Source organism: Aplysia californica, unplaced genomic scaffold, assembly GCF_000002075.1.
Source record: "Aplysia californica isolate F4 #8 unplaced genomic scaffold, AplCal3.0 scaffold00161, whole genome shotgun sequence".
NCBI lineage: Eukaryota > Metazoa > Mollusca > Gastropoda > Aplysiida > Aplysiidae > Aplysia > Aplysia californica.
In genome coordinates this window covers 1,297,142-1,305,998 of record NW_004797431.1, presented here as the reverse complement: position 1 = coordinate 1,305,998, position 8,857 = coordinate 1,297,142, and positions in this window count along the sequence as shown.

The window sequence follows — 8,857 nt, the reverse complement described above, 5'->3', positions numbered from 1 at the left end:
TCTGTCTGTCTGTCTGTCTGTCTGTCTGTCTGTCTGTCTGTCTGTCTGTCTGTCTCTCTGTCTGTCTCTCTGTCTCTCTCTCTCTCTCTCTCTCTCTCTCTCTCACTCTCTCTTTCTCTCTCTCTCTTTTATTTAATTTTCCCCATTCTCCTTCGTCCATTCCCAAGGCCCGCCCCTCCTCTTTCATCCCGGCCCCATCCCCTCTTCCTTGCGTGCATTCCCCCACCCCTCCCACCCCCACAACGTCTTGAACGTGGCACAGCCCGATAAGATTCTTTAAAAAAAAAAAAACGCCACAGTTCGAGATTTAGCCCACACTCGGCGGCCATATTTGATCCCCACCGCGGCGTACTGCTCGTGGCGCCGCGAAGAGAGAGAGGAGGCTCCATTAGTTCTAAACTCCTTGGGTAAACCCTGTCTCACAGAATTCTACACTTATAGAACGGGAACTGTACCACGTGACCTGTGAGGAATTGAAGACCGAAAACAATGGCGTCTTGAGGGCACGATTTATCGTTTTCGGAAGTAACCTATAGCTTTTAAAGCAAGAGCGATTGTAGTTTTGAGTAACAGAATTCACTGTGCAACTAGAGATTGGAATTAAGGTTTTAAATTGTTGTGTTTTTGGGTGCAACAACAGAAACAGCAGACATAGAAAGTTTATAAATATAAGATCTACAGAACTGTGAAAAAAAATCGTAACACAGATGGGATTGTTCACAGCACTTCTAGCTTCCCACACACATTTTGCATATGCATATGACCTACGTAATTTTTTAGTAGCAAAACTTGTTACAAGAAATTTGTTTTACACTGAACATATTTTTCACTAGATCTAATTAATGTTCTCAAAACATGCGTTCAATAATTAACTTTATGTCGCCAGCAGAAGTAGAGAAAAGGACGGACTTGCTTTTAAAAGAGATTTAGCTCCAGCTATAAACTTTTTAAAAATCTGTAGAAACCATTGAGTGGGATTTTTTTTAAAATATATATTGGGCTTGTATTTATTAAAGAATTTTCTTCAAAGAAATTTCTACAATAATATAGAACTTATAGATGTGTGCAAATATTTGAAAAAAATACTCATCGGTTTAGACAAATTGATATAGATCTAAGTCATTATGTTAAAATAGGAGAATCTAGACCTAGGTGTTTGATAGTTCAGTAGCCTAGATATTTGATAATAAGTTGCGCATCAAATTTTTGACCGCATGCTACAGTAGTAGAGATAGCGTATTATTTTCATCCGAAACATTAATTTCCGCATCCATACACCTTTTTGGGCCTTTATAAGCACATGTAGTCCTACTTTAATTATGTTACTTTCATAATTGTGTTTGAAAGCATTTTCAATTCCTTTCACTTTCACTTCCCACGCGTGGGCTCATATAATTATGATTATAATTTAAGATTCCAAATCGGACGAATGTATTATTAAATAGCGTATAATGCTGAGTTAGCCAATGCATTGCAATGCGCGCTATTATCAATTATTGAATTGTAACTAGACTTCAATTTGATCCGTAACAAGAGACCACTTATTTTTTTTATACGTGTTCAAAAATGTGTGTTTGTTTACTGTGTGCGGGGATTAAAGATTAAAGATTCCAGATCTGACGAATGTATTTATAAAATAGCGTAATAGTGCTGGGTTAGCCGATGCCTTGCGATACTCGCTTTTATCAATTAATTGAATTGTAACAGGACTTCGATTTGATCCGTAACAAGACAACACTTATTTTTTCTTATATATACATGTTCAAAAATGTGTGTTTGTTTACTGTGTGCGGGGATTAAAAATTAAAGATTAAAGATTCCAGATCTGACGAATGTATTTATAAAATAGCGTAATAGTGCTGGGTTAGCCGATGCCTTGCGATACACGCTTTTATCAATTAATTGAATTGTAACAGGACTTCGATTTGATCCGTAACAAGACAACACTTATTTTTTCTTATACGTGTTCAAAAATGTGTGTTTGTTTACAGTGTGCGGGCATTAAAGATTCCAGGTCTGACGAATGTATTTATTGAATAGCATAGTCCTATAGGGCAGGGGGTGGCCAACGCATTGCGATACGCACTTTTATCAATTAATCGAATTGAAACAGGACTTCAATTTGATCCGTAACAAGAGACCACTTATTTTTTCTTATTCGTGTTCAAAAATATGTGTTTGTTTACTGTGTGCGGGGATTACAGGGGGACAAGCCCATCCCCTCGACATGTGATCCAGGGTATGGGGATACATTTTTCTCAAAATGCACACAGCTCTGAAATCCTTGACCAGTGATCACTCGCCATGGAACTCTTTCTGTTGTGACTGTAGACACAAGTTTCTTCATTATCACATCTGAATGAGCCTATCATTCATGCATTAGAAATCACACTCCCAACACACAGAAAATGACTTTGAACATATATTCAGGAAACATATGCCAGTTCCACTCTTGTTTACTTTGTTTTGCATTATTGGCTTTTATGTGTAAACCAATATATTTTTAGGCCTTTTCTGCATTTTTGTGTTTTTTGGCAGCATGTACAATAGGCCTATGTATTTTATGTGCAACCGACACATTCTCCAATGTCTTGTATTTGTTATACAATCGCGCGTGCTTTAAACAAAGCATGTTAATGTTAATGTTGTTGTATGTACACACTACTGATGCAAACACTGAGATGAATTTTTAAAGTGAGAAATAATACATTTCCTCAATATAAGCTCAATTTATTTTTATCTCTTTTTAGTAAATTGGAGAAAAGGCTTATATTGTTCTTTTTTGCTTGCTTTGGATGGCCTTAAGTTTAATGACAATATTATTGTAATTGTAGTGAGCATGTTACTGTCAGCGTCCCCTTATCATAGATCTAGTACTAATCAAGACTAGATCTATATATCTAGATATTTTGCCAACAGAATTAATGTTCATAATTAGTGTTATTATCAAGTGTATTGTGATTGTGAAGATCTTTAATAGATCTAGATCTAGATATATAGAGATCTAGATTCTAGATCTATCTTGATCTAGATCTAGATCCCATCCCAATAATCCCATCATTTAAAAAAAACAACAAACCAACAGTACAAATACAAAAACATTGTAACATTGCCAAATATGACATATTGTAGGCAATAAAAATGTACTAGACTATTTCACTATATTTCCTCTTCGAAGAAAGTTTTAAAATACTGATGAAAGGTGTCTTCCAAGCCCTACCACTAGCATCAGCGTGCATAGCAACGCGAAGCCTCGCTGTGCGGCGCAGCCAAAGGTGCCCTCAACCGGCCGCCATGTTTTAGTTTCAATTCCTCACAGCGAATCGGCGATCGCGAAGAGGGAGTTCCGCTTCTATAAGTGTAGAATTCTGTGAGTCTACCTCACAGATGTGAGGGGGACTAACTCCTAATAATACCTTGACTGCTGCGAGTGCTTGTTTTTCCCTCGACTTTTTAACGCCCTGCAATCAGAGTATGACCCCGATTAGGACACCGGCTCCTGGCCGCGAAAAGCTAGACAAAAACAGCCAAATGTGAAATAAAAAATTAATAATTGGCGTGCTCTACCAAAGTGTTTCGGCTGTCTGGTGTAACCTGCCATTGTAGTGCTGACATCTGTGCTTCTTTCCTTGGTGTTCGTGTGTTCAAATCTAAAGTTAAATTTAAGGTTAGTTAGAATAAATATTTAATGGAATACTTTCCCGATTATTTTAGCGGTTGAATGCACACAACATGAATTCAGGATTTTTTTTCATTCACAACTCAGAGTTGCCGCCTCCAGTAAGATTCTTGTGACTTGTGTGAGTGTGATATCTCCAGGCCCTATCTGGTCCCATCTCACTTTGATTACTCTGTCTAACAAGTAAGCTTTCGCCCTTGTCTATTATATTATATATATATATATATATATATATATATATATATATATATATATATATATATATATATATATATATATATATATACAGGGACGGGGTGTATGTGCGTGTTTGTGTGTGTGTATGTGCGTGTGTGTGTGTGTGTGTGTGTGCGTGCGTGTGTGTGTGTGTGTGTGTGTGTGTGTGTGTGTGTGTGTGTGTGTGTGTGTGTGTGTGTGTGTGTATCAGCCCAAAAATGCAGCTCTATGTAATGCCCTGAGTGCAAAGTCCACTAAAGCAAACCCTGATGTTGAACACAAATATCTTGTTAAAGACCACACTCAATTCCCAAAGAGGGGGACATTAATATGTCCTTATACACAGTAGAATTGTAAAAGGGCTGATTCATCAATGTCAAGCTCATTAAAAAAATAATTTTAGAACAGTTTCAAATCTTTCTTTCCTATCCAAAATTCTGGAAAACGTTGTGTCTAATAGACTGTTACATCATATTAAAGCAAATAATCTTAGCGAAGTCTATCAGTCAGCATATAAGGCACACCATAGTACCGAGACAGCGTTACTTAGGGTCTGTACTGATATTTTAAAATATATTGATGAAAAAAAGGTATGTCTTCTTACTCTTTTGGACCTTTCGGCTGCATTCGATACCATTGATCATGACATTTTACTCGAGATATTAAATACTACTTTTGGCATAAAGGGTACTGTCCTGCGATGGTTTGAGTCATATTTTAAGGATCGAACACAAGCAGTTGTGGTTGGAAGCACGTGTTCTGATAATGTTTTGCTTAGATGTGGTGTTCCTCAGGGGTCTGTTCTTGGAACTGTCTTGTTTGCAATGTATACACAACCTATTGCTGATATTTTAAAACAATATGGCATGAATTACCATCTTTATGCTGATGACACTCAAATTTATAAGTCTATCGATTTCGATCAAATACCACTTTTAGTCGACTCTACTGAACAATGTACTAGAGATTAAGAAATATGGATGACCAGCAATAAATTGAAACTAAATGATGACAAAACGGAAATAATGTTGAGTGGAAATACAAAAGCCTTTAAAAATCTCCCAGAACTACAAATTGATATTAATAACCATACCATTCGTTCAAAAAGAAGTCTTAAAAATCTAGGGGTTCAGTTGGATTATGATATGTCTATGTCCTCCCAAATAAGCCAGCTCAGCAAAAGTATTTACTTTCAGCTTAAGAAAATTGGCAGTGTAAGAAATTATTTAACTAAAGCAGCAGCCAAGACACTTGTAACAACATTCATTTTGTCAAAATTAGATTACTGTAATGTTATTTTGTCCGGTTTGACAGCCGAAAAACTATCAAAGTTACAACTACTCCAAAATCAAGTAGCAAAATTGATAATGAAACAAAAGAAATCAGCGCATGTAACACCAATTCTGAAAGAACTACACTGTCTGCCAATAAAAGAAAGGATCAAATACAAAACTGCCGCTCTCTGTTTTAAATGTGTAAATGATAGTGCACCTTTTTATCTTAAAACATTCCTGGAATTATATCATCCACCTAGAGCCCTTAGATCAGCCTCTGATAATATTCTAATTCTTAAAACTCCAAAACAAAATTACAAAACATACGGCGAGCGTTCCTTTTTGTTTTTTGGTCCCCAGGTATGGAACCATACAAAATAAGATCTGCCCCAACAATTTCCATTTTCAAAAATCAGCTGAAGCATTTTTTATTCACCAAAGCATACTTGGCATAATGATATACTGCGATATAATTATAAATATATGCATGTGTATGCCAGACTGTTAGACTGAAGAAATAGCGTGTGAGAATGAGAGAGAGAAAGAGAGAGAAATAGAGAGAGAAAAGAGAGAGAGAGATAGAGAGAGAGAGAGAGGGAGAAAGAGAGAGAGAGAGAGAGAGAGAGAGAGAGAGAGAGAGAGAGAGAGAGAGAGAGAGAGAGAGAGAGAGTACAGAAATGTTTTTCTATCGGAATAGAACGAATGTTTTAATGAATGTTTCTAGTTACTCACGTTTCAACTTTATTGTGACCGTTCGTGAATTTTTATTGCAATGTATATTTTTAGTGAACACATTTCCAACCTCACTGCGAGACTGTTTTTCTCACAGAAATTTTTACACATATGCATTTATATTATATGTATAATACTTTGTTTTACGTACACACAAGGCAATTGATTTTTAAGATGTGATGTCTTTTACGTTGTAATGCGCATTGAGCATCTTTTAGAAAATGGAAATGCGCAGTATAAATGCTATTTATTATTAATATTATTATTATTATTATTATTATTATTATTATTATTATTATTATTATTATTATTATTATTATTATTATTATTATTATTACTATACTGTGCCGGAACGACATAGGGGGAACTGCTGCTTTTTCCTTCTCATCCTTACTATCGTCATTCTTCATCTACTTGAAAGATCTTGTCAGTTTGTTAGTGTTTGAGCGCTTAACCGGCTGCTTGCACTGTATGCTTCCCGAGAAGCTGAGAATGATTCTGAGTGTTCTATAGTCTGCTGAGGTAATAATTTAGTGTAAAACAGTTGTTTTCGAGCGGGGACATGTGCTATGCAAATGCTATTTATTATTATTATTATTATTATTATTATTATTATTACTATTATTATTATTATCATTATTATTATTATTTTTATTATTATTATCGTTATCTTACCACTAATGGAGCTAAGGCCAAATTTTGCGAACAGTATTTTCTCAGAAACTACCGAATGAAAAAATATGAAACTTTGCCAGTGCCCATTACTTGAAACGTAGTGTTGCACTATTGTATTTTCATTACGATCAAAAGAGTAAGAAGAAAGCCCATTTTAAGTTAAATTGAGTCCTTTTGTAGCGATCGCCATCATTTGCTTCGACACTGTATATTCACTGCGGAGTGCCGACTGCGTCCAAGGTATATTTTGTTTTCAGTTACACATTAACTTAAGTAGGTTTACGGGAACTCCCGGTTTCGGTCTCACGCCTTTGACCGTCTTCTCACAGCGGGTTTCGAGTGCTCATAGAAGAAGACTAGCTGCTGAGCACCCGGCTTTGCTCGGGGTCGACGCCTTGGCATCACTGCTCCTACTGGTCTACGCCGCAGAGACATTTTACATCTACATGTACCGGTACCTTGCTGTCTAGCATTTCACAGTCATACCTGGCTTCTACATCTATATTGCTTTAGTTTAAGTCTGCCTTGATTAACTTCTTTCTTGATCTACATTGCTTTAGTGTATTGCTGTCTAGCCCTTCACAATCACAAAATACGGATTTCGTCTTACACCATCACAAAAAAGCACTAAGAAAATAATAATCTACGAAAGGGCTGCTACACTGAAAAAGGAACACACCGACGTCTTCAAAATCACATAGGCGGTGTCTATAGCTTGTTCGCTTTCCTCTGACAGCGTTACAACAATTTTAGCTCCTTGACAAATTAACCTAGGCCCACGACACATTGCATGACACTTGTACAGACTATTCGAAATGTGAGCGGGCAAATTCATAAGTACATTTCAGATTATGACATACGAATTATGGCAATGCAACATGGCTTGAAGGTCAGAAATGATCCCAGGCTCAAGTAACTGGAAAATACTGTTTCTGCGCTCTGAGGCTGCATCACTTTCCAAGAAATAAACTTACAGAAATGAATGCTCATTTTGGGGGACAGGAAGGAGAGAGCCAATGCGATGATATACTTGACCCTGCAGGCGAAATTGTGGATTCCATCCATTGAGGGTTGCATCGGTATAGCCCATGGATGTGAGCTGAAAGCAATTGTTGTACAGCCTGATTTTCTCCAGAAAGTGAGTGGACAGTGTCGACACACCAGACAGAAGGATTTGCAGATCAGGAGGTGGTTTTGGAAATGGATGCAGATCAACTTTGCCATTGCTACAGAACATACCTTGTGTTTCATATGAAAACCTTATGGCCAGGCAGTGTGTACACTGTGTCGTCAGTTCCCCAATGTAGCACACGTACTGAAAGGAATTGACAATGTAGATGAATGCTTTTGGGAGATGTAGATCTAGAGAGTCCCCATCATTTTGTTGTTGATCTAGACCACCTCGACCCTGGCGAGCTCGAGGGGTTCCAACTGCAGAACTTTCTTTTCTTTTCGGCATGGTCAGGCGCTATCTAGATCTAGATCTAGATTCTTATCTAAGATCTATTGACGTTGTTCCCAGTAGCAAGAAAAAGAATTTGACAAAGGAGTCCAGAAAAAGCGATGATTGAGATCTATATGGGTCGCACACTTAAAGCATGAAAATGGAGATTGAGGCCGTAACAAGAGCGCTAGGATGGCTTCATAATACGAGACCAAGAACAACTCGTCTCATCATTGTCACGGACTCCCAGAGCATCTTGCCAAGGGTTGAGAAAGGGCTTCTTCGGAGTGAATGGATGAACCCAATACAACACTCACCACTTAGAGCCATCATGTTGATATTCTGTCCTGGGCACTCTGGAGTGAAAGGCAATGAGGAGGCTGATAGGCCGGCAGGCAGTGCCGTGGTTGATGGTGAGATGAAATTTGACAAAGGAGAAGTGTTGAAGACCCTGGAGAAAAAGTTGCAGGATGAAGAAGACAAGGAGACAGCAGAGCACCACGCAGTCATTAGGATGCGGGAAATGGGGATAGAGAGGGGAGAAGGAAGAAAGGAACGATTTTCTGGAGAGGAAAGACGTCGCCATAATCAGACAGCCACCGGAACAATCAGTATCGATACCTTGCGGGCTTTGGTGCTGGGGGGAACTGAGCACTTCTGGACCTGTCCGGTGTGCAATGACGTTGTTGCCCGGGACAGGTAATACAGGTAATACTTAAAATAGAGCTCAGTATTGCGCGACAATGCGCGATAGTATCGAACGGAAATACGACTTGAAATAAACAAACCTAGCGGATTTTCTAAAATTACAGAGACAGAAGCGTAGGCCTACAAAAG